The sequence below is a fragment of the Aotus nancymaae genome, unplaced genomic scaffold (genome assembly GCF_030222135.1).
Source record: "Aotus nancymaae isolate 86718 unplaced genomic scaffold, 86718_ANA_hifiasm-v0.15.2.pri h1tg000002l, whole genome shotgun sequence".
NCBI lineage: Eukaryota > Metazoa > Chordata > Mammalia > Primates > Aotidae > Aotus > Aotus nancymaae.
The window spans coordinates 35,334,305-35,361,816 of record NW_026988413.1 but is presented as its reverse complement, the minus strand read 5'-3'; the positions used below and the strand labels follow the sequence as shown (position 1 = coordinate 35,361,816).

At 36.6% G+C, this 27,512-nt stretch overlaps 1 protein-coding gene and 1 non-coding gene across 7 annotated transcripts in view; one reads left to right on the top strand and one right to left on the bottom strand.

The window, feature by feature from the left end:
- CPED1 (cadherin like and PC-esterase domain containing 1) overlaps window positions 1-27,512 on the top strand; it is a 313,055-nt gene that overhangs the window by 211,499 nt on the left and 74,044 nt on the right. The window lies entirely within an intron of this gene.
- On the bottom strand, window positions 5,022-5,127 carry LOC135274292 (U6 spliceosomal RNA). Its single transcript, XR_010342145.1, has one exon. It is a non-coding gene; the product is annotated as a U6 spliceosomal RNA (small nuclear RNA).

Genomic DNA, 27,512 nt, shown 5'->3' with positions numbered 1-27,512 from the left:
TATAGACACCAGGCAACAACAGCGAACAAGAACTAGGCAGCAAACAAAAAGAGACAAAAAAACCTCTGCTTTTGTGAAATTTACATTTGGGTTGAAGAGACAGTTAAAGAATTTTAACAAGTAAATATACATATGTCACATAATGATAAGTGCTATGGAGAAAAATCAAACAACAAAAAAGAGAATGAGAAGGGGCACTGTTGTAATGCTGGTGAGAAAAGCTCATCTGATTGAGGTGGCATTTGTGCAGAGACTTGAATGCAGGGAGAGGGGAAGCCTTTCAGATATCTGGTCCAGGCACATCCTAGGCAGAACAACAATCAGTGCAAAAGCTCTGGGGTGGGCAAATGCTGGTGATTTCAGAAACGATCAGTAAAGGTGGCATTAACTCTGGCAAATAGTGAGGTAGAGAGTAGAGAGAAAAACAATGAGATGGATACAGAGAGGTTGGGCAATGGAGACAGATCATGGAACACCTGGCAGACTAGGCCAAAGACCAGATTTTATTGGATGGAGGGGTTGGGTGATTTTGAGAACAGGTATAGCATCATTTTGAGAACAGTCATGGCATTGATTTAGTTTTTAAAAAGACATGTCTGAGTATTTTAAGTTGGATAAGACCAAGATTTTCTCACTTCCAGACCTGTGTGTTCCAGATACTAAGCTTCTTCTGATCCCAAATATTATTTTCAGGAACTAATTTCAATTATAACTTTAGAAAAATTAGAGAGAAAGTTTCCTAGACTCAGGAAAACTAGAAAATGAGTAACTAGATACTTTTTAGGAAAATACTTTAATTTTATCCACTTTTATTTTCCAGTGTCAGAGAAACATGTATCCTTTTTTAACCATCAAAAACTTCTCTTTCAAATAATTCAGTCTCTCAAACTCTGAAGAAATGAAACCAGCTCTGGATTATTCTACCACATTTAGCAAACATATAAAGTCTGAAGCCTGAATGTGATGACAGGATTTTATTAAATCTTAGTGAAGTCATCTAAGTTACAAATTAGTTTACAAAAGTCAAACCCATACAAATCAGATTTTCCCCATCCCAGAGTCAGTGCTGAGTTTTAAAGCCTGTCTGGCCAGTCTTGGCTGTTATAGTATTGTTCCTTTAGCCTATAAATGTCAAGGTTACTTGGAGGTAAGGGCCATGTGGTTATAGCAAAATAGAGAATTAATGGAATGAGGAAAATATTTCAAAATCTCAGAGAATAGATACTTGGGGGAATAAAGTAAAAGAACTATTGGATTCATGCTTTTTGCCACCTTTTAGAATATTAGCAGCAATCCAAAATCTTCTAAAAACACCAAGCATAGAAAAAGACAGCGTTTTTAAGAGATTAACAAATAGTTTGCAGATTTATAGGGAAATTCATGCCCTGATGAGCAAAGGATACCATAAGCCTACACCCTGCAGTCTGCAATGTAAGCCTGTTAGAGAAGACTTCTTGGAGGAGGTGACATCTGAGATGATTTTGAAGGACCAGTACAAGGAAGGCTGAGGAGATGGATGTTATTTTTGCAAGGGAGGGCTTTGAATTGAAACTTGGGGCTCTTTCTATGGCTGTTGAAATAAGAATGCAACAGCACAATTATGTACAATCTTTGTTCATTTTTTATTCTCTCCATCAGTTCTCCAGATCCTCTTGGGGTGGTGGAATGCCTGTGGCTTTCGGACTAGTGTGGCAAAACAGAAAAGTTCTAATTCACTCAAATTTGGGTAGTTAATGGTTGCATGCCTCTGTGACTTTTTTTTTTTTTTTCATAGTTTTGGGTCCAAAACTCTGAGAGGTATATCAGTTTCAGACCTTGATCAAAATGTATTTTTAATTGGTGAGCTCATCATAGAAATTGAGAAAGATGGTAGGAAGAAGAAAAGGAAATGCTATTATTTACACAATTCAGTTTTTGAACTTTCCTTCAACATCATTTCCCTGGTTTACCAACAAACTGGCCCTACAGTTAGGTCCACAATCAATATTTTATTTTAGTCAAAGTGTTGTTTGATCTCTTGTCTAGATGTCAGCAAACCAAGACACTTTCTTGGCAATAAGTGATATAAGTAGGCCTTACAAATACCTTGAAAATATCTTGTGCAGTGATCCTATTTCTGGCATTATGAGTAAATTAGAGACCCAGAAGCACGTCCACTGGCCATTTCCTAAATATGATTGGCTCTTTCTTGTGTCATCTTATTCTTTCACCGTTTTCCCTCATCCTTTCCTACAAGGTATGTATGCATATACAATTTGAGTATCCCTAATCTGAAAATCCAAAATCTGAACTGCTCCAAAATTCAAAACTTTTTGAGAACTGATGTGAGGTTCAAAATAATGCTGATTGGAGCCTTTGGATTTCAGATTCTTGGATTAGAGCTGCTCAACCGGTAAATATTTACTGCCAATATTTCAAAATCTAAAAACATCTGAAGTCCAAAACACTTCTGGTTTCAAATATTTTGGAAGAAATATACAACGTATAAGATGGATGATATACATGAGTGTACATGCTGCTTTGTGTCTGTGCTTTCTAGAATCAAGCAGGACATCCCTTGAGTACCAGAGCTAACTAACCTTGTTATTCTTTGTACCCAACACATAGCTTAATATGGTGAATAAAATGTTTGGTACATTATGTTCAAATGTGAATCACTACAGGTCAGGCTTTGAGGGGTAAAGCAGACCAAGAGTTATTTAGAAGTCAAGCGAATAGACAAAGAATGAAAGTACCTTTTATTCATTTCTGTACTTCAATACAAAACACATACTATAAAATAAATAATAAATATCCATGCCTGATGACAAAGAGAACACTCTTATATCAAAAATTTTGAATAAACAAAATAGGATTTTTGTGTTTTCCATTGAGGAGAAGCAGAGCACTTCCCCACTGACTTTCTGACAATTTGTTGTCAGGCTGAACCATGTATTTTCTGGGAAGTTGATCAAGTAAAATCATTCTGGGACACCAAAGGGCTTTCAAAACCTAGATCAGGTTTCCTTTTGGATCAGGGATCTGACCAAGAGCATATAGAACTCTTAAGATGGATTAATTTTTACTCTGTTCTTCTGATGTGTTTCATTTATCATGTAATAAGTTGACAAACGGACTGAAATACACAGAGACATGGAATTTTGGGGTTACCCAAAAAGCCTCTGCTGACTCAGTCAAATTTGTGGTTTATATTTTAGCCATTGCTATGGTTAATTTCTGTTTGTTTTTACAATGCATATGAACAAATGTTTGATGAAAAAATTAAAAGAGAAGAAACCAAAAGTGAAATGTGAGCACTGTTAGACTGGCCAACATTTATTAAAGATACCAAGCTAAATGACGGAAAATGTGAACAATCTGGGTTACTTTAGCTGAAAAAATAAACCATTAGTACCCTAATACCTTTTAGACTTGTTTGGTAATTATAAAAGCTTTTCTTTCTTTTGTCTCAAAGTTTCTATTGGGTCACTTCAACTAATAAAATCAAAATCACATTAATTTAATTTCTTCTTTAATTGCTTCTTCTCATAGATCATCTGAAAATGTCAGCAATGGCATGGTATGCTCCAAAATTCTAAAGAGTGAGTCAGAAGCAAATGAAGGGGAGGAGACTCAGGGCAGAGGAAAAGTCGGAAAATAGAGAGAAGTTCCCATTTATGAGCACCTACTATGTGTTAGTATGTGCATAGCCTTTCAATAATCCCACTATGTAAGTGTTGGTAACTCTACAGAGGAGGAACTTAAAGTTTTAAAAGGCTAGCAACTTGCCCAGGGTTAGTGGTAATTAAGGTTCAAACCTAATTTTGATTTATGTTAAATTTCTACTACTTCATATCTCTTGTAAAACTCAGGTGCAAGATTAAGACGTGCCTGACACAAAAACTCAGAAACAAATTGGAAGTATTTTCTTATATGTATATAACGAAGTAAGAGTTAGAAATTAGCATCTGTGGACTTGATTTATCTGTACAGTCTTGGCCTCTATTAACATGGATGAGCGAGTGCTGACTCTCTCTCTCTCTCTCTCTCTCTCTCTATATATATATATATATATACACACACACACACACATACATATAATTTGTCTTTTGTCTTTATATATATATATAGTTTTTTATATATATAAACTTTTTTTTTTGAGATGGAACCTTGCTCTGTCACCTAGGCTAGAGTGCAGTGATACCATCTCGCCTCACTGCAACCTCTGCCTCCCAGGTTCAAGTAATTCTGCCTCAGCCTCCCAAGTAGCTGGGACTACAAGTTTCTGATGCCATGTGCAGCTAATTTTTGTATTTTTTTTAGTAGAGACAGGGTTTCACCATATTGGCCAAACTGGTTTCAAACTCCTGACCTCAAGTGATCCTCCTGCCTTGGTCTTCCAAAGTGCTGGGATTACTAGCATGAGCCACCACACTGGGCCTATAATATATTTTTAAATGATAGCAGTAAATACTGTTCATGGCACTACCTGGATAATACTGATTAAATATACTTTAATTAACATGGACCAAACTATAGATTTATTTTACCATTTTTCCAGGCAATTGAAGCAGATCATATGTGGTCTTCATGTATCAAAACTGTAACTGATGATTATTTCAATTACCAGCTAAACATGGTTTGGGGTTTTGTTTTTCTGTTAAATATGCCAAGCTTTTAAACTCAGTATGTCTCATTGCTTATTTAAAAACATAATATGGTGTGAAGGATAGGAGTTCAAATGTGTGCTTTGGGACTTTCTAACGTCTCATAAAAGAAATTTTTAATTTTTATAAATTCATTAGAGAGAACTAAAATGATCTGTTTTTAAAAACAACCCTTTCTTTCATTAGTTGTTTGGTTTTTGTTGTTCTGTTTTGAGACAGGGTCTCACTCCCTCACCCAGGCTGGAGTGCAGTGGCTCTTTCACTATTCACTGCAGCCTCAGCCTTCCAGGTTCAGGTGATCCTCCTGCCTCAGCCTCCTGAGTAGCTGGAACTACAGGCTTGTTCTGCCACATGCCAGGCTAAATTTTCTGTTTTAAAAATATGGAACGCTCATGAATTTGCATGTCATCCTTACACAGGGGCCAAGTTAGTCTTCTCTGTATCATTTCAATTTTAGTATATGTGTTGGCAAAGCGAGCACTATTAGTTTTTAAGATTATGTTTTCCCTTGCTTAGTGTACTACAATGTATAAACTCCTAAATGTATACTAAAGTCTCCTGTTTTGGTTGATTTGTCTATTAGTTCTTTCAAAATAGGAGATACAAATAGAAACATGTAAGACCCCAGACCTTCATAGACGTGATGAAAAATATCTACACAGGTATCTACAATATTAACCCAGGAAATCTTTTTGTGGTTAACAACTTAATTTTGAAGAAGCATATGATAATTTAAAAATATTTTTGCTTTATTCTTTCCATAGTTTAGTTACTATCTTTTTTAATCACCTTTCATTGTATGAAAACACATACTGAAACAAAGAATTGCTCATTTTCTAGTGATTAATTACAGGTATATCAACATAGATAATGTTGATAATTCCAACAAAAATTTAATTTTAGAAATCTGATCATTTTAAGTCAAAGAAGTACATCTAACACACTTAGGCCAGGTTGAGAATTTGAAATACTGCTTTCAATATTTGCTCAGAAACCAAATGTAGAAAAGTTTAGACAAGTCATGGACCAATCATTACTAAATTCACTCCAGGGATCTTTTCACTCTTCTCTACTTGGTAATAAGGGAATAGGGAAATTTACACTCATATCTAAGAATTGTGAAGAACTTCCAGATAGCTATGCATTTTGAAGAAAACAATTATCTTCAGTGTAAAAAAATTCAATAAATATGAGTTTATTTTTCTTTCAAAAACAGTACTTGCTACTTATTCCTCGTGTCTTGTCTTCTAACAAAACCTCAAGCTTGGTTGGTGTTTGGTCTGAATGTGTGTTCCTATGAGTGCCCTGTAAATTGGCCTTGGAGAAATAAGGGTTTTCTTGAATCCAGGAAGTCTCGTTGTATTGTTTGGCTGTTATTTGGTGCCTTGACTATAACACATAAAGGGACTATGTGGCTTAAGTTGCCGCTTTCCTAGAAGGCGGGGAGGTGGGGAGATGGTGTTTAGTGGGTCTGCTGCCTGAGTAGGCCAAAGTAAACCTTGTTGTAAGTAGCGCCTCACGGTGGAATACATTCTTTTGCCAAGCATGTCATTCAGTTTTCAGAAATAATTTAGCTGCTTTGGGATGTGGGGAACAGGAAGGAATTTTGCTATTGGCTGCTGGAATAGTCCTGGTGAATAAAATGGTGGGGAGAAGATTGCTGAGAATAATCTGTTGCTAGGAGCTGGGGCGGGGGAGCGCGCAGTTGAAATTTCAGTCTGCTTAGTTGGCACTAGCTGTATGCCGTCTGCTGTGAGCCCTGTGAGAAAGCTACCTGCAGGCTGCTACTCAGTGAGCAAACAGCCTCGATGATACCTTCTGACTGCTCACTACTGTCAGGCAAATGCTTAGTCAGCAGCTTTTGAAAAGAGCATGATTAATAAACCCATAAAACTCTCTTCTCTGATTAAAGCAGCAACTGTGTGACGAAATCTATTAGCGCTTAGTTAGAGACCATTATAGTAGAGAAAATAAATTATTAAAGGGGAGATTTGTAGGCACTCTAGGAAAACAGATTTGGCTGGACTTAGTCCTGTCTCCCAGCTGTGAGAATTAAATAGGAGTCTGGGGCAATGTAAAATTTAGTGCAGGACATAGTTATAAGACAGCAGGGAAAAATGCTGTGACTGAAAGGCAGCAGCTCTCTATGAAATGCACATTGATTTTCAAAAGCTGAAGAGTGTTTCTTCAGTTCCCCATGCTACTGTACGCTGATAGAGAATAGATGAGGCTGACTTTTAGGTCACACTTAATTTTCTTTTTTTTTTTTTTTCTGTCAGCTTTATTTTTAAACCTTTTCCCACAAGTCTAGCTCATTAGAGCAAAAGAACCTTAATGAGATAATGGGCATAAAGTCAATCGGGAAAGTTTAAAAACTCCATTTGGTTGTCATTACTGTTGTACTGGACTGAACTCAATTTTCATTTTGTGTACATTTATTAAAGTTAAGGATATTAAATATAAATGTTGATAAATGTTCGCTTCTCCAGAAGTGCACACTAAAATAATGCACTTTTTAAAAGTAGCTAATCCACAAGTTTCCAGTTAGTAGAGCTTTATTTTTATTTTAATTCTTCCTTTAAAAAAAATGTGTTTTTATCTAGAGAGTACCCAATAAGTCCTGGTACTATTAAGAGAGCATTCCTAAAGCAAGTTTTAAAAGTAAAAGCAAATTAGTGCATTACTCTCATTTTAAAATTTATTACGGTATGCTCATTTACTTACTGCTTTACTCTATAAATGTTTGTTGATCATGAGCAATACATGACATCACATGAAAGTACTGCCAGGAATACAAAAATAATAACAGTAACTCTAATACCTTTACTATGACTGCTGCTATGGATAACACCGAATTACTTACAAACGGCAAACTATACATCAAGCACTGTTCTCAGCACTGTACGGAAACTCATTTATTCCCCACAACAACCCTTTGAAGTAAGTCCTATGATTATCCTTCTTTTTATACTTGAGGAAACTAAGGCACAGAGAGGTTAAGTAATGCCCCATGTTAAACAGCTAGTAATTGGCAAAGCTAGAATTTGATTCAGGCAGAATAATTGCTACAGCTGAATGTGTATATATGGGTGTGTTATGCGTGTCTGTGCATATGTGTTAATAGCGGTAACACATTTTCTAAGCATTCTTAGAAAAATGCTGAGGGCAGAGTTTGTAGAGTTCTGGCTATTGGGAGAGCTGTGGAACTGACTTGAACCATGAACTTGGAGTAGGAGCTGGATGTGCAGAGATGGAAGCTGAACCTGGCAGCACAAGAGTAGCGAAGCAAGCTGTCTTAATTGCCTAATCTATGGAGTATACAAAGTTGATTATGGATGGTAAGGCCAAGCTAGTAGATTAAACCAAAATGTAAACCTAAGGGTCAGACTAGGAAGTGTGGCTTTTGTTTAATAACAATGGTAAATCATTTATTTTTATTAGTATTAAGGAGATATGCTCAGAAATGTGTTTCAAAGTTTAAGTCTAATAACAATATGTGGTTAGATTGCAATAGAGAAAACTGACACGTGTTTAGAATAAGATTACAATAAAAAGTCAGAAAATAGTGTTGGGATAGCAGTTATGCAAAAGACAAGGTGGTGTCAGCAGAGTTCATTGTTTAGGAAAAAAATCACTCAGTACCTTATATCTTGGCATTTATAAACTAGACAGTCTCAAAAAATGCTATTGAACCAAACTGACAAAATGAGAAAGCTTTATTATTCAAATACGACTTCTTAGTGTCACGAGCACACATCTTTCTTGATGCCTTTTTATAGCTTCGTAGATAAAAGCTCATTTTTGATAGTTATATTTGGTATGGTTTTCTGTGCACATGCTATACTTCTGCATGAAAGACGAGTAAATCAGATCCATTTTCATTGCAGTTTTCCTTGGATGACAAGTGTGAGTGGAGCAAGCACACTTTTGCCTAATTGGAAGCATCTGCAGTTTATTTGCCATGGCGTTGTTTCCTATTTTTTTTTTTTACCCTGACTCATGCTTTACAGAGTGCTGCCCGATCCTGCTTATTTTCTTCTCACTGCAACTTTCATATCAGCTGCCGTCAGGGTTGTCTTCTCACTACTCTCTGAAATTCATTGCGCCAGAGCCTTCTCTGCAGCTCATGTGAAATATGGATAACTCAAATCCCTTCATGTAGCCATAGATTCAGTTGATTATAAGATACCACGTGCTGGCATAATGATTTCACTGATAGGGCATGACTTATCAAAGCATGTGGTTTTCTCTTAAGTTTCATTCCTATCAGTAATTAAATGCACTGTCTCTATCGGTTATTTCTGAGCCTGTTACATGGACCTTCATATCTGGGAGGATTCCTCTGAAGCAAATGTGATAATAGTAGGGATTTTAACGTCTGCTTTTTTTCCCTGCCCACCAAAGAGTGGTATTTTAGGTCACGAGAAACAATGATGATGCTTTAGCAAATCAGATTCAACACCAGGGAATAACTCTGTGGTCTCTAAGTGCCGAAAACTATTGAAATTCACAGAAATGACATCGGAGTGATGGCTTTGAAATAGGCATTACAAATATACATTAGCATTTTAATTGGAGAGCTAAGAAGAACATAACAAGGGGTCTTAGAACATCAGTAGAAGCACAGCATTACTAGGTGTGGTTCTCTATGATTTATAGGCTGACGTAGTGAAGGGACAGTAGGGACAGCCCACACGTGAGATATAATCATGAGTAAGAGGATGAACACCTTGGAGAATAAGATGCAACTCACTGTCTTTCCCAACCATAATATGCAGTCAAATGTTGAAATATTTTAAATATTTTCATTGGGTATATGGTCTTTCTGTGTGCTGTAGAAAAATACAAATATAGAAAAATGTTTCTATTTTCTAAGGCAGTGTCAGCCAGTGGAAAGATAATGTGAACCACATGTGTAATTTTAAATTTTCTATTAGCCACATTTTTTAAAAAAGTAAAAAGAAAGAGGTGAAGTTAATTTAAATAATATATTATTGGACCAAATGTATCTAAAATATTATGTTTCGATATATAATCAATATAAAAATTACTAGTGCGACATTTCACATTCTTTTTTATATTGTCTTCTGAATCTGGTGTGTGTTTTACTCTTACAGTACATCTCACCTGAGACTAGCTGTGTTTTAATGCTCAGGAGTCACACATGGCTCATTACTACCACAATTCTAGGCACTTTAAAAGCCAGCTGGTGTAAAAGGTTTCATATGATGATAAAGGTGCATACATGTAAGAGTTTCATAACATTATCATATTCATTATTTAATGAATCAATTAGGGCAATATTTCCAAGAGCGTGACCTAAGAAACACTACTTTTCTTATAAGGTATTATGCAAAAAGTGGTGTGCAAGGATATAAGATCAGAAAAATTCTGGGTTTAAGAAATTTTCTTCGGCCTCTCTGCTGGTGAAAACCTCAGATGTGTCGATGCAGACTGTGGATTTCCAGGAGGAGAATGTGTATACACTTCCTAGTCTTAATTGGTCATGAAACTGTTTTTTCACGGAGCATCTCTTGGGCCCAGTGTTACAAGGAATACACTGTGGAAAATGCTGATTTAAACCTCAAATAAGTGATGTAGGAATCTGGAAGTCAGAAAAAGGCAAAATGGAGGGGTCCTGAGAGTCTGTTTGTGAATGTAGGTTTTTGAGAAAATCAGATCTGAGATGTGAGGTAGGAGGAAGTCTGCATCAGATGGGAAGGTCAAGAACCAGAGCTTGGGGAACAAACTCTAGAGAATTTACTCTTCTACCCAGACACCCCAAGAAAGACAAAGTTTACAGAAATAAATTATTTATCAAGACCAGCCTGGTCAACATGGTGAAACCCAGCCTCTACTAAAAATACAAGAACTAGCCTGGTGTGGTGGCACGCACCTGTAATCACAGCTACTCCTGAGGCTGAGGCAGGAGAATCCTTTGAACCTGGGAGGTGGAGGTAGCAGTGAGCTGAGATCATGCCACTGCACTCCAGCTTGGGCAACAGAATGAGTGAGATGCCATCAAGAAAGAAATAGAACGAGAGAAAGGGAGAGAGAAAGAGAAAGGAAGGAGGGAAGGAAGGGAGGGAGGGAAGAAAGAGAAAGAAAGGAAAGAAAGAAAGAAAGGAAAGAAAGAAAGAAAGAGAAAGAAAGAAAGAAAAATTTAGAGAGGACTGCCCAGAAAATTGACTTCTTTGCAGCTTTTTGTTGTTTTTCTCACACCTAGATAGGGAGAAATTGCTCATACTTCTACCTGGTAAGCCCTCTAGGAATCTAATTTCTGAATCCAGTTATAAATACAGCCCTTCACAGAGGAAGATAGAAAGCAGAAGGTAAAGTAATCTCAGCTTTATCTTCCTTCTCTGCTCTTCACCTAATCTGCAGCCTATATTTTTTCTCATCTGACAAATCCTCATTTTAGAAATAGACTTTCCCCTTGGCCTGAACACAAATGAAGTGAAAGCTTTCCTCCATATTCCACTACTGATGAGAATTTTTTAATGTTAGATAAAACAGAAATATGGAACAAAATTGAGTATGCTAATGAAAGTCGGGTATAGTATAGCAAAATTAATCCTGCAGCCATAATTGCAACGACAGACCATTCCCAGAACTTCTGGATACATTTCAGAGAATATTTTTCCTATTCTAGACTTAGACATCAAAAAGAAAAGGCAATTTTCTTAATTCTACTCCCAGAAAGCATCTCCAGAACATTACCTCTGACCTGGCTTCCAAACACCAGACATACTCTTTCAGCTTGTCCTTCCAAAGTTTTGGCCACCCAAAGAATGCACCAGGCTGAAGATCAAAGAACTCTGCTGGTTTACACTTGGCTTCTGGGAAAGCTCTGTGTTGTGCCTCTGCTGGAATTAGCGCTGTCTTCATCAGAGGAGCCAGCCACAGGAATAGGGCAACCAGTCATTGGTGACAGGAGGAAGTGGCGAGGATAGCATGAGTGCAGTGTAAAAGCTACACTCCCTGCTTTCCAATGGGAGACGATGACTGCCTTAAGAGGATTTAAGCCTGGGAGAGCTGTATCCTGGGAGAGAGTATTTCTTGTCCCTTAACAGAGGACTGGTCTGTTACCTAATGATCCAAAAAGGAGAGGCTCATTATTATCTCATTTTCAGGCTTCATTTGGAGGTAGTCTTCTATCTAGAAATTATGATCATCGTTAGGTCATGATCAGAACAAGACAATTGTTTCAAGAAAAAAATTACTCTTCTATAGATTTTTTCTACAGCTGGACTCCAGAATTTTAAAAGTACATTCTGATTTATCATCTCAGTTGACCAGTAAATGAAGCAAGGTAGGGAGTCACTAGACTGATAGAAACTTGGGGACTGATGGAAACTGTTTCTCTTGTACCTGCCATCCCTAACACAGCACCTGGCAATAGTGAGCAGCCTGTAAGTATTTGTTTAGTAAATTAATGGATACCCATTTTGCAAGTGGTGAGCCTGATTGGGAAGTAATTAATGACCATGCCAAAAAATAGGAAAGATGTTAAGTAGCTGAGTCAATGCTATAACCCAGGTCTTCTGATTCATTTCCCAAAGTGCCTCTGGGAAGGCTGATCGACCCAGTGAGTTTTCAAAACATGTGGTGGTTCACCAAGTGCCTTTTTTCTCGAATTATTCCCTCCTTCTGGCTGAGGCTTTTGCTTATTTCTGAAACCAGTTGTTCTTATTTTAAGATCCACTGACTTGCAGCCCATGATAAATAAATACGACACACCTGTCTCGCCACCAGAGGACATGATCCATCCATTCCAAATCTTTTCCACTCTCCTCAAGCTTTCATCCCTATGCCCTAAGTCTCAACAGATTGTTAAGAAGATCAAAGACAGCTAGGATAAAACTACATCTCCAAATCCTTCTATACTTTCACAGATCCCTTCTCCAAGAGGGAGCTGTCCCTACTCTCAGAGGTTAATCCCTCCCCTTTCCTCAGACCTCACTACCTCCTTTCTCCTGGAAGCCTGGACCCACCAATTAATCATTCTTCAAACTTATCTTTTCTACTGCCTCCTTCTTCTCTGTCAGCAAACATACAAATCACCCCCATGTTAAAAAATAATCTTTATCTTTGTGACTCCTGGTAACATCTTACCATCTTTCCCTTTCCTTCTCTGTCAACAGATAGACGCCCCCGGCATGGCTTCCACTCTGCCAACAGACCATTCTGTACCATCTCAAACATCACAGTGGCTCCCTAACTGCCTCTGTGGGCCTTTTCCTTAGTTAAGACAACAATTGCTCTCAGTGTAGTTGAGCAGTAAGTCCATCACCCTCTGTCTCCCTCCTGTGCTGCTTCTGACTTCATCGTGCTGAGGAAACTCTGAATTTTCTCTTGAGGGAAACAGGGCCACTAGAATTGTTAACAAATGTATAATAACAGGAGGAATTCTGACTAGGTGTCAGGGGTGGAAAGGGTAACTGTATTAAATGAGTAGATTATGAGGCTATATTTTGTTTTGGTATTCAAGAGCAGAGGAACAGAAGAAGAATAAAGAAAGAAAAAAGATGGGAAGCTGCTGGTCAGTTGCATGTCACATGGCAGGGCTGGCCCTAAGTCTTGGGGCTGTCAAGCAAAGGGCCAAAAAGGCAAGACGTCCACGTCTCCACTAGAGCACCTGCATTTGCTCCTGCACTCAGTGAGGGTTCCCAACCCTCACTCTCAGGGAGGTGAGGAGGAGGAGCTCAGAAAGGAAAGATCTACCCGAGTCTGTATTTCTTCAAATACCCCACATTTCAGAACCCTTGCAGGAGAAGAAATACCTACTCTAAAAACCTCTTTTACCTGTTCAATTATGCCTCCATTCTGAACTCTTGGTTCCAAAATTTGAGAGGGGCCACTCTTTTGATTGCAGGTTAGGTTAAAAAAAGTAAAACAAAAAAAATTATATCTTTTTCTTTCTTGCTGCTCAGAAGAGACTGAGTAGATTGGGAGTCTAAAAGCCCATAATAGTTTTACAAAGTAGAATCCCCTGAATGAGAAAAAGGATCGGAAAAAGGATAGGGATACTGAAGGAAAACACCTCTAAATCAAAAATAATGGAAAGGCCCAGCCTCACTTATTGTCATTGTAGAAAAGGCAGAAGGAAGTGGTATACAAATATATTTCAAGTCTACCAGTCCACACACACCTACAGGCAGCCATATGTCAGACTTTGTTCCTATGGGTGAAAATTAGGTGTCCTACCTCCCCCAATCTGAACTGATCCTCCAGAATAATAGGCAGAGCGAGTCACAGAACCTGAACAGTGTCCACACTGTATTCCTTGTCCCTTCACAGAGGACTGGTCAGTACCCCCAATGATCCAAAAAAGAGAGGTACATTATCTCATTTCCCCTGATACAATACTAGTTAAAAGTGGAAAGAATTATAAACAGAACATTACAGCTTCATTAAGCCCATGATGCAGGTCAAGTTTCCTGGCAGCCGATTCTGCCCCAGGCTAGTGCTAGACATGTAGTCATTTACAGACAGAAATAATAGAGGATTATATAGTCCTCTCTGTGCAACATGTGTTGAAGCTTTATATAGCTATTAATGTTCCTTTCCTGCAGAAAACGGTCAGATAAATATAACCAAAACAGGGTCATTGCCTAATCCTGATGATTCAAATGGGTGCTGCAGGCCACCTCCATAAAACACTGGTTTTCTTTTCTGGGATGCAGTTCCTTTTCATTATTGAGTAAAACAAAGGCTGATCTCTCTGGAAAGCAAGGTTTATTTTGCTGATGAGGACTTCAGATGAATTTTAAATACTATGAAAACGACATTATTAAACCTGTTGACAGGTATAGTAATTATTATAATTTTTATGAATTTTGAAGATTTTTTCTTAAGTTTACATATGTCATCAAATGCAAAAAGTTTTTCCATTTTTTATGAGTGAATTAGAAATACTGTCCTTTATTAGTCAGAACTGGAAAAAATCTATCATTTTTTATAATGTGGGATTTTACACATCTCACTCATCTGTCAATGAAGCAACACTTTCATTTTTAGTAAGTTAGTTATTTCATTCCTCTTACATTTTTCACCCTATATGTAATTCTGAGTCTTTTATTCACTTTTCACACTGTTGAAAGATTTTACAGTCACTCCTCCGTTGATATTTAGGAAACTCTATTTTAGGTACTTGGAGTATTATCTTTTCTTTGCACTTTCAGAGGTTTCTGGTATTGTTTTTGTTGTTTTTATATATTTCCTATTCCTGAAAATTGAGCTTCAGTTAAAACAGATAATTTGTTCTTTTAGGAGTCCTGAAATGAAGAATAGAATTACATATGATTTTAAATAAATAGATACAACATATGCCATGCATTTTGCTGACTTTTCTTGAAACTCTCAGCAGCACTCAGCTCTAGGATTACAAAGTTTGAGCTAACGTTTTTCTCCCTTTGAAAATTTTGCAAGCACAAGACACTGCCAGAACCTGTTGAGTTCAAATGTATTTTAAATACTCAGAAATTAAAAGGCTTTTAAAAACATGGATTGGAAGCAAGTAGAAAGCTGAAGGTTACCCAGCCAATTCATTTGTTACTCCAAACAGGATGATAAAAGCTGATTTTGTTCCAAACATAAGTCCTAATGTCCACAAGAAAGGAAGTTCATTTCATGTACAGGGAAGCCCCACTAGACAGATGCTTTTTCAGGATTTCTGTATTCGGCAAATGTATAATCTGCTCCCTCTATGTAAGTACAGGCAATAGTAACCTCCCTTCTTCCACTTTGAAATCTAAGTTATGTCAATGTTCAAAGAGCTTCAACTGCTAAAGATAAATACACCTCATTCAAAAAGGAAAAAAGGAACCAAATCTATAGAAGTGGGGCACAGAGCTTTCCCTGAGATGCTAATGAAGGCAAAATAATGACATTTTCTCAATAAGTTTTAAACAGGTAATTAAGAACCTTTGACCTCTATTTCTCCAAAAGGCAAGCATTAACTAGGCCAAAATGGGCAGCCAGACATTGTGAATATTAATATCACAAAAAGTTAATTCACTTTACAGAAGGATATTTTGCATAATGGAAAACACTACTGATCTAATTAGAATATAGTTTTCTTTACTAAAATCTACTAACTTTTAAACCACATTTCTAAGATATAAAACAGCCATGATGACCTTTTATTATGGTTGTTTTAATATTTTATTATTTGTATTACAAATAACATAAAATGTATGTAATAAATCACTGTATGTTCTTTCTAATCTTGCTCCAGACATCATAGTTTGGTATACATCCATCTAGCCTTTTTATTACTATAAATATTTACCAATAAATGATACAATTCAATACAAACTTTTGTTTGTAACCCACATTTTTTACTTGTAATATTATAAATATCTTTCTAGATCAGTACATACTAATTTGTTTTTATTTTTAATGACTGAAAAAATATTGAGAATTGCTGAAGAAAGAAAAACAAATTACTCAGAATCCCACCACTTAAAAGAAAATGTAAAACACCTAGTGAACTTCCGTTCTCCACCTGTCCTGTCATACTCAGTCACGTTATGCTCTGAGGTTAAACAGCATATAACAGTTGAGAGTGTATTCTTCAAGATTTTGCCCAAACTGACACTGACTTATTTATATACATACCTGCATAAATTTGTATTTTAAATAAAAGTGAAACAATGCTATAATAGTGGCCTGCAACTTTCTTTTTTCTCCAACTTAATATATTGTGCACATCTTTTCAGATGTAAAATTACCTTCATCTTTTAAATGACTACATAATATTTCATTATACGAATGTACTGTATTTATCTAGTCATTTATTGACACACATTCAGATTTTCTTATGCTTTGCTACCACACATATTGCTACAATGATGATCACCTTACATACAAATCTTTGTATTCTTATATTCATTTCAATAGCAAAGACTTCTAGAAATGGAATTTAAAAAATTTTTAAGTGACAATTTTAAACTTTAATATGCTCTGCTAATTAATGTAAACAATGTGTAAGTATGCCTGTTTCCCCACACTCTCACCAACTAATGCTAGTTAATGTCATTATATGTTAAAGTGAAAAATATAAACCAAATGATCATCCCAGTCCTGAGACACAGTGATAAAAATTGCACAGGGAAGTGCTTCATTAATTTATATATGTTGCTTAGAGCTATTGATTCTTCTCTCCAATAGCACTAATTTCAGGTTTTCTTATTTCCAAGGAGGTTATCATTACATGCCAAGAAGTTAGAAGAGAATCGGAATTTAGTATTGATAAAGTATATGTCTTAATACCTATGAACGTGACTTAATACCCACATTTATCCAGCAGATGCTATTGTCTGTGTACTGTCCAGGTTTTTGAGGTCTTGGGGAAAATTCAAATGTATTACAATAGAGCACAATAGGTCTGATAAAAACGTTATGACACTGCAGCAAAGAGAATACAAATTCCTTTGGTCAGAAGGGGAATGGATATGTTTTTGGAACCCCAGACTCTTCTCATTTATCCAGACAGTTACCCCAAAATTTCCAAGTTATCCTAATTTATTCCCCCTTTACTTCACTGCTCATACCTTCCTTTTACACATCTTTTGTATCCTGGCTCCTTCCCCACCAACCTAATGGAGACTTTCATCACCTTTCCCTGGACAATTATAATAGCCTTTTAACTCATATTCCTACCTCTAGACTCACTTGCCTTCTGTCTAGCTTTTGTATTTTTTTAAGTATGCATATCTAATTATGTTGAGATAGCCCACCCCACTTTTATCATCATTAAAATCCTCCCACCATGTCCATGGCATACAGTATGTAATGTACAGCTTATTTTCATTTTATATATTACATATATGCATGTGTAATAAATATATGTATAGTATTCATATGAAACATGGCATGCGTGTATAGATGTGTGAGGAAACCAAACTATTACCTATACTTTACATTTTCTTTTTGTAATTGTATTTCTTATCTTCTAACTTTCTAATGAACTTATATATTATAGTGAATTAAATACATAAGAAGGAAGGGGAGGGAAGATATTTTTATCTAAAAAGAAACCTATGTGTTTTTATTTTAAAATCCATAATAATGCAATGAGTATGGGTTATAGAATCATACAGACTGTGTCTAAGTTCCGACTAATACCAGATAAATTCCTCAAGCTCTATAACTGCCGTTTGTTTAGAATATCTATTAAATGAAACTTTTACTATCTAATTCACAGATATGTTGTATATGGTACACAGTGTGATTAGTGGCATGGAGTAGGTCTTTAATTCCAACCATGGTCACATTTATTGAGCCCTCACTATTTGTCATGCATGGTTCTAGGTTCTTTACATGTATCTTTTCATTTAGTCTTCTGAACAATTTTATAAAGCAGGCCTTCACAGAGGAGGAAACTGAGGCAACAGCAGGTTAGATTTGTACGGGGTCACCAAACGGGTAAATGGTAGAGTTGAATTTTAATTATTTAGTCTGACTCAATAGCCCCACACTTAACCACTGTGCTACTAACAATATCAGAAGTAGATCCTTCCGTTCTCTTGTCATCATGCCACCCTTGCCTCAATGACTCTGGTTTCCAGCTTTGTGCGTTCAAGTGAAGTTCACAGGAGAACTCCATAGTGTATGACCATTGCTAACGGTACAACAAGGGGCAGCATCTGATGTAGCGTGTAAAAGATGATTGATATTTTTCAGAAAAGGAATCCTATTTCAAAAATTGATTTACTAACATAGTTCACAGTCTGAATAATGACTTTGTTATGGATATGCAGGAAAATTGCTATAATTGACCAAAGAAATGGGTGGATTGACAGAATACGTGAGAATAGCATGTGCAAAATGTGTGACCTATGGAAAAAGGAAAGCTTGCAGCTAATTCAAGATCTTATTCATTCCCAGGAATAATTTTGTTTGTTGTGCCAGATAGATGTCTGTCATCACAAAATATTTCTTTTGTTTATAATTTTAAGAAAATAGTAAATGGATGACAGTTGTCTCCATACAGCTCTGTGGTATTCTTTCTGTTTTCAGTCCTTGTTGCCACATACGAGTTTTTCACTAACGATCCATCATGGAATAAATAGCCTCACATAATTTCTCAGGTCAGTGTTTTTTATATAACTAGTCATTGGAACAGCTGACTTAGTTTATATAGATTCTCCTGGTCATAGGTTCTTTAACAGATAGTCAAAGCTATGTCATCGAAAATTACTGTCTTCTCAGGAAATTAAAACTCTCTGAGATGGCTGAATTAGCTTCCATATAAGCAATGTCAACTTGTTACACATTTTTTTTAGTCAGCTTTATGAAACTATACAAATTTGTTTGTGAAACATCTTACTATTGGCAGTGAAATTAGGCAACTACTTAAAAGATTTTGCCAAAAGTTCGTTTGGTTCTAGATATCTATATGTAGAAGAATAAAACTAGATCCCTATCTCTTGCTATACACAAAAGTCATATCAACATGAATTAAATCTAAGACTCAAAACTATGAAACCGCTAAAAAAAAAACTGAGGAAACTCTCCAGAACATGGGTCTGGGCAAAGATTTCTTAAGTAATTTCCCAAAAGCACAGACAACTGAAGCAAAAATTGACAAACGGGATCATATCAAGTTTAAAAGCTCTGTAGAACAAAGGAAACAATCATCAAAATGAAGAGACAACTCACAGAATGGGAGAAAATATCTTCAAACTATCCATTTGACAAGGAATTAATAACCAGAATATACAAACCATATTAACAGCCCAAACAACAATAGAGAAAAATCTGATCATCCAATTTAAAAATGGGCAAAGGACAATAGAAAAAGAAATAATAATTCAGTTTTTCTAAATGGACAAAAGATCTGAATAGACATTTTTCAAAAGAAGACATACAAATGATCAGCAGGTATATGAAAAGGTGCTCAACATCATTGATCATCAGAGGCATGCAAATCAAAGCTACAATGAGATATCATCTCACCCTACTTAAAATGGCTTTTATAAAAGACAGGTAATAACAAAAGGTAGCAAGGATGTGAAGAAAGGAGAACCCTCAGACGCCGTTGGTGGGAATGTAAATTAGTACAGCCACTATAGAGAATAGTATGGAGGTTCTTCAAAACATTAAAAGTAGAGCTATCATGTGATCCAGGAATCCCACTGCTGAGTATATACCCAAAAGAAAGGAAATTAGTATACAGAAGAGATAGCTGCACTCCTGTGTTTATTGCAGCACTATTCACTTTAGCCAGAATTTGGAATCAACCTAAGTGTTCATCAACAGATGAATGGATAAAGAAAGTATAGCACATATACACAATGGAGCACTATTCAGCCATAAAAAAGAATGAGATCCTGTTGTTTACAACATGGATGGAAATGGAGGACATTATGCAAAATGAGATAAACCAGGCACAGAAAGACAAACTTTACATGTCACTCATTTGCAGGAGCTAAAAATTAAAACAATTGAACTCATGGAGATAGTAGAATAATGGTTACCAGAGGTTGGAAAGGGTGGGGGGTTTGGAGAGTGGGAGGTGGGGATGATTAATGTATACAAAAATGTAGTTACATAGAATAAATAAGATCTAGTATTTGATAGCACAATAGAGTGATTACAGTCAATAATATTATACATTTTCAAATAGCTGAGGGAGTACAATTGAAATGTTTCTAACACACAAAAAATGATGAATACTCAAAGTGATGAGTACCCTATTTACCCTGATGTGATTATTACACATTGTATGCCTATATCAAAATAGCTCATGTATCCTATAAGTATTGTATATTAGTATCCTACTATGTACCCATAAAATAAAAATCATTAAAACACACAATAAAGAAAAAGTTTAGTTGATCTACAACATTCTTTTTTTACTCTACTAACTCCCCCCAAAAAATTGTATTTAATGGAACATACTTTGAGAAACATATGACCTTACCAAGAATTATTATATCATTTTTATTTCCATAAATTTTTTAGAGTACAATTAAAATAGGATTTTGAAACTTTATGTAATACCATAGGGAAAGACAAAAAATAATGACCAACCTACTGAATGGTTTCTCTTCCTAGATAGTAGTTTTTCCCCAATTAGCAGCCTTAAGCTGTTAAACTATTCTGTCATATACACATTTCCAATTAAAAAGAACACCTGAGGCCAGACAGGGGGACTCACCGGGAATCGGTAGTGTCTAATGCTACATTCATTTTGGTTTTGACCTGTTGAAGTTAGCCAATTCAATGGAGCCTTAAAACACAGTTGGCCTTTTAAAGATAAAGCAGAAGAGCCACATAGTATTCGATCTGGGCAGAGTAACAACTACAAAATTCTGAAACAAAGCCAGGCCTCTGACTTTAAAGCAGTGTTAGCTCAGTTCTGCTAGGCCAGGCAAGCATATCTGATTGGGACAGCAGTATCTCAGAAGAGCTGTGCCAATGCAGATACATGACCTATTCTGGAGATCAGCTTGAAATACCACGTGGCTGTGGATTATTGAGAATCAATGGCAGAAGGCAGATCTGCTGAGCATGTGACAGAGGAGGGAAACCCGGTGACTTCAGCAGAGTGGAGAGAGGCAACCTGGGGTAGTGTCACAGCATCAGCTTTTAAAAGTGAAAACCTTGGAGACTTAGAAATATGTGATCTATAAGAACAGATTTGCCAGACTTGGCCTTGAATGAAAGAGTCATTTTATCCTACACAGGGAATTGTGACAACTGCTTAACAGTGATGATCAAATCACAGCAACAGCTTTCAAGTTCAGGAAATAATGAGCTAAAGTAAAACCAGGAGGAATTTAAGACAAGCTAAAATGACACTCTTATATCTTGACATTTCTTCAATATACCTTATTTTATAACCGGGGCCATGGTGTCTTAAGTTCCTCCATTAAGACAGATAACCCCTAATTTTGCATTGCATGGCAAAGATGATAGCATATTTTCCACAGGAAAATGCCAGCACCTTACTGGGCATGCTTGATGATAACTGACAGTATCAGAGCCAGAACTGATATGTCTGTGTTGGGTTCTGAACAAACTGCTTCAGAGTTTTGTAACTGACACCATATGCTTTACACAGTTCCCAAATGCAATTAGACAAAACCCATTCCCAATCTGTCCCAAACTGTCTTGTGTATTTTATGGCTAAGGACTGAATTGCAAGCTAATATTCACAGCCTGGAAGAAAAATTTGCAATTTATAAATCAGGGTCATAAGTCTCAGAGACAAAGGATGCCCACTGCTTTGCAGGCGGGGGTATAGGAGAGGATCAATTGCTTTAGGCCCCACTTCCCCTGTCTCACTTGTTTCCTCTGCTTAGAAAACCTGTCAGCCTCCTATCCTCCTGGTGAACTTCAGTATACTTCAGGTTCAAACTAAAGCATTTTGAGCTGACCATGCTTTTTTGTGCCAACACTGTGTCCAGAACAATCTTCCCTACAGCATTTACCACCCGCTATAGCAATCATATGTTTACATATCTGTTTTCTCTTCTAGAACTCCATGAGGGCAGGGGCTGTGGCAGGCTCACATAGATGTTAAACAAATGTCTGTTAAAGGAATCCACTGAACAAAAATGAATAAATGTCATAAACTGTAAACTGATTTGGAGAACTAAAAACACATGACAAATGAGTACTGATGATTTTGAAAATCATAAGGCAAATATTTTTCTTGATGATAGGCACAAATGTATAAATACTTTTTCATTGCCTACCATGGAAATTTGTTTTAAATCTTTAGTTAATAAATGATTTCCTAATGTACTATTATCCAAAAGTAGAAATTCTATGAGTGCCCCTGCATGAGGTGGAAAGATGTGTAGAGAGGCTTTTTTCCAGGGGAGGGGATGCATTTGGCCTGATTTATTTACGGTCTTGCTTAGTCTCACTTTTGGCCAACTGTAAGCATTTTAAAGTGCAGCTGGTTATGTTTAGAGATGCCATCTATAGCCCTGACAAAAGAGTATCCCCTGATGAAGATTTAATTGGTCCATAAATGTTTCACAAACACAACCTTTGTTTCTTTGTACAATGTGTTTTGTTCTATTTTGTTTTATTTTTCAGTCCATGAAGCATGGGTTTTCAGTCAGATAAACCCATGATTCAGACTTTATTTGTTCTACTTGTTAAGCTGTGTGCCTCCAAGAAAAGCTTCCTCCAAACTTTCCAAACCTTTGTTTCCTCATCTGTTGAATGAGAATGATAATATCTACCTCAGACAGCTGCAAAGATTTAGTGCCATAGTGCATCTGAAGTTTCTACCCTGGGGCTTGGCATAACCAGGTTCTCTATAAATGGAATTTCCCTTCCTCCTTGTCAACTCTTTAGGAGACACTCTTTAAGAGTTAGGTATAACCTTATCTCTTCTTTAGCTTACTGACTGTTCTCCCATAATTTCCACGATTTTTAAAGAGCAAATGCTTGTAGATCACAATCTGTGCAATGGGATACGATGAATGCCAATAAGATGTGACTACACAGAGCCATTACTCTGCTGTAGGAAACTTCACACAAAACTTCTGATAGGTTAGAACATTATTCTATTATTAATGCATTTTTTTACCTTCAAGAGAGTTCCAAAATATGACTATCAAATTTTGCTAATCTTTCAATTTTAAATTTTAAAATTAATTTTAGAGTCACCAAAACTTTTCAAATACTCTTCCCCAGTTTCTTCTAATGTTAACATCTTGCATGGCCATGGTACATTTAGTATTTCTAAGATATTAAACTTGGTACAATTGATTTACTGAACTGAACACCTTATTTAGATTTCACTAGTTTTTCCATTAACATTTTTTAATGTTTCAGGATCCAGTTTAAAGACCTGCATTACTTTTGGTTATCAAGCCTCTTATTCCTCTCTAGGGTGTGATGATTCCACAGTCTTTCCTTATCTTTCATGACCTAGACATGTTGAAGAGTGAGGGTCAGTTATTTTGTGGAATGCCTCACAGTTTGGAATTATATAATGTTTTCTGCTGATTAAATGAAGTTGTATATTTGTGGCAAGAATGCTACAGAAGTTATGTGTTTCTCTTGCTGGCATGATGAGGGTAGTGTTTGCTGGGTTTCTTGACTGTAAAGTTACATTTTTCTCTGTGTCATTAACAGATATCCTAGGATAGTGACTTTTAAGTCTGCTCCTTATTTTATCATCATTATTGTTAATTTTTTGAGACAAAGTCTCACTGTGTCACCCAGGCTAGAGTGCAGTGGTATAATCTCAGCTCACTGCAATCTCCGCCTCACAAGTTCAAGAGATTCTCATGCCTCAGCCTCTCAGGTAGCTGGGATTACAGGCATATGCCACCATGCTTGGCTAATTTTTTGTATTTTTAGTAGAGACAGGGTGTTGCCATATTGGGCAGGCTGGTCTTGAACTCCTGACCTCAAATGATCCACTCACCTCGGCCTCCCAAAGAGCTGGGATTACAGGTGTGAACCACTGCACCTGGCCTCTCTTTAGAGTATTTTAAAAGTATTATTAACGTGTATAAAAATGTGAGACTAAACATAGAAAGGACTGTCATGTCATAGATAAAGTATGCTTCATAGGTTTCCAATTTTTACATTGTTAGAATATGTTTGAACTAAAAATGAATATTAACTTTCAATCTCACAATGCCATAGTAGTTTCAATGTTCAGTTTTGAAAGCATTAGCATTTCTGGGCAGAATTAAGCTCCTTTTAGCATGCTTGGAGCTTAACTGTGGATGTATAGCATGTGATCAGTGAGTAATCTTCGAAAAATTATTCAGCTCTAAATAATTGCTAGTAAAGCTTCAATGAGAGATGCAATTTGTAACTTTAAGGCATGTAAAGGGATAAATATTTTGCAGCAGATCATATTCCATATGTCACTTGATTGCATACATTTAACTTGCACTAATGGTGGAAGGCAAGCCTTTACTCTTCTGCTGTGGTGTGTGCATGTAGACTGCCAGGCCCTTTATTCTACCCCACGTCTAATTTTCAACCATGTTTCAATGCCATACGTTTATGGTTATGACAGGTGAGCTCCACTATTGAGAGCATATTTCAAAGAAGGCTAGTATCCCAGCTCCATCTTTTCGGCTCTGTTTCATGTGTCAGTTGCATTCATATTTCTATCCATCTGTTAATGCAATAAATACGTAATAAACACCTATAAGTCAGGCCCTATGTATACTCAGTCATTAGACATAGGTGGAGTCAATGAGAGACTATAAACAGGTTAGCAAGCATTTATTATTGCAACTTGAAAGTAAAGTTTATGAGCAATATAATTTTATTTTCATAAATTAAAAAAAAAACATATTTAAATATAAAGAAAATTAAGAAAATTTGACTCCAAGGCCAGGGAAACTGCACACTTTATCTTAGAATATCATCCCAGATATGTGGATTGCACAGTACCTATGATTTGAAGTTATATATTTTTAGCAAAGGTAAACTTTGGTTGTTGATGTAGCAAGGGTGTAGAGTACCGTTTTTGATAAATGTATTAATTGAGATTTGTCTTTATATCATTATTTATTTGATATGACATATGATTTGAAGCAGTCCCAATCTCTTCACAAAGTGTTAGTATAGGAGAATGCCACCTGACACCAATCCTTTTAATGAAATTTAACACAGAATTAAGATTCAAGGATTATCGTGAAATTTAAAATTATCTTAATTTACTTATAGGCACCAGTGAGTTTTTAAAAAGGTCTTTCTGTTCTTGTGTCAGTTTGCTGAGAATGATGGTTTCCAGGTTCATGGATGTTGAACAATGAGAACACATGGACACAGGGAGGGGAGCATCACACACTGGGGTCTGTCGGGGGGAAATAGGGGAGGGACAGCAGAGGGTGGGGAGTTGGGGAGAGATAGCATGGGGAGAAATACCAGATATAGGTGATGGGGAGGAAGGCAGCAAATCACACTGCCATGTGTGTACCTATGCAACAATCTTGCATGTTCTTCACATGTACCCCAAAACCTAAAATGCAATTTAAAAAAGGTGTTTCACATATTTTTAAATTATAAACTAAAGTGGAGTAAGTGTTAAGTGGGAAGTTTGCTTAAAAAATAATAATGACAGTAATGACAATAATAATAATACTCTTATTATCCCAATTATACAGATGAGAACATTAAAGCAAAAAGAGACTAAGCAACTTGCCCAAGATCACACATTTAGTAAGTGGCACAGCCTTGGCTCAGATTTGGGCCATCTAACCTCAGTCTACACTCTTAAACTCTTACCTCTACAACTTTCTAGATAGATAGGTTATAGGATAAGTTGGTATAATGAAGAGTCCTATATTACAGTGATTTACATAAGATAGAAAAGTATTTCTCTCTCATAACAGTATAGGAACGAGTGGCCCAGGGCTGGTGAGGCAGTTCTGCTGTCTTGTGTGCATAGCTTCCATCTCTGGTCCAAAGTGTATGCATGCCTTGTTTGCCATCTCCCAGCCATCAGGAAAAGGCAGAGGGAAGTGAAGGGGAAGCAACCCTCTTTTGAAGGATGTGGCCAGAAGTTCACTTCTGCTCACATTCTGTTGTTTAGTACTTGGTCACAGGGCCACACATATCTGCAAGAGAGGTAGGGAAATGTCCTCTAATTGAGTTGCCATGTGTCCAGCTAAACCTCCTGGGTTCTATTATTAAGAGAAATAAGGGGAGAACGAATACTGGGGGGGAAATTAGCAGACTCTGCTAGAGCCTGCCTCTCTGGCTTTAGACTTCCACCTACACAGAGAAGATGTACTGGATGCTAGAAGTTTTTCCTTATGCTCCAGTCACATACAGCCAAAAAGACAAGTTATGTGCTATATCCACTCCATACTCAATATGGAGAATAACCTTAAAGAAAACTCCCATTCTGTTAAGAAAGGAATGGTAAATATATGGTGGTCAGTTGTCCACAGCAATTATCATATTCAGTGGCAGGATTTACAGAGTCCTTGTTCCAACATGGAGTTTGTTCTTTGGTTAGCTCAACTGTTACGCTTTTTGGAGTAACTCTTTTGGAGATTTATTCCTTATTATTTGGAAGTGGTTGTTTGAGAATATTCCCTAATTGAGGGGTTGCACAGTTTTGGTAGTTTTTTATTTTTATTTTTATATCTACCCAAGCTGGAGTGGAGTGCAGTGTTACAATTATAGACCATCATAGCTTCAAACTTCTTGGATCAAGCAATTCTCGTTTCTCAACCTCCCAAGTAGCTGAGACTGCAGGCATGAGCCACTATGCCTGGCCACAGTTTTTGCCTCCTACTCTCCACCAGGGCAGGGTTAGAAATCAGGGTTAGAAATTTGTTTTAAGGGTTAAGCTGTCAAAGGCTTTTGCAAGACAGGCTAGTGATTTCAAGGGAAATATAATTCCATTAAAAATATAATGGACTTATATTCTTTTTTGCTTCTAGTCAGCTCCATGTAAATATGCTCTTCTATGTTAACTAGTTGTACTTTTGTCTAAGCCAAGATTTACCCTTGGAAGATGACATTGTTTGTATTTCCCCATATTTTCTATTACCATTTCCTAAAGGCATCTGTTGGCCATTTAATCACATTAAGGCATTAAATGGACTCTGGCATATGCTTCAGTTCACTGGTTAGTCTGTTTTTATACTTAAAAGTTTTAGGGGTATTCATGAAATGCTTTGGAAAGGTTGTTACAGACTTGACAGGGCATGATGTCTGGCTGGTTTCTTCAACAGTTAACACAATGATTCATTCCTAAATGTTCTTCTCAGTGCACTGGCCTCATCTGTATTATATGTGCTAGCATCTCACAGCACCTGAAATCCTGTATATAAGAAATCAATATATCACTGTGACTGGAGAAAAGTAAAACTTGTTTGTAAATGTTTGTTTCCTTCAAATTTCAAAATT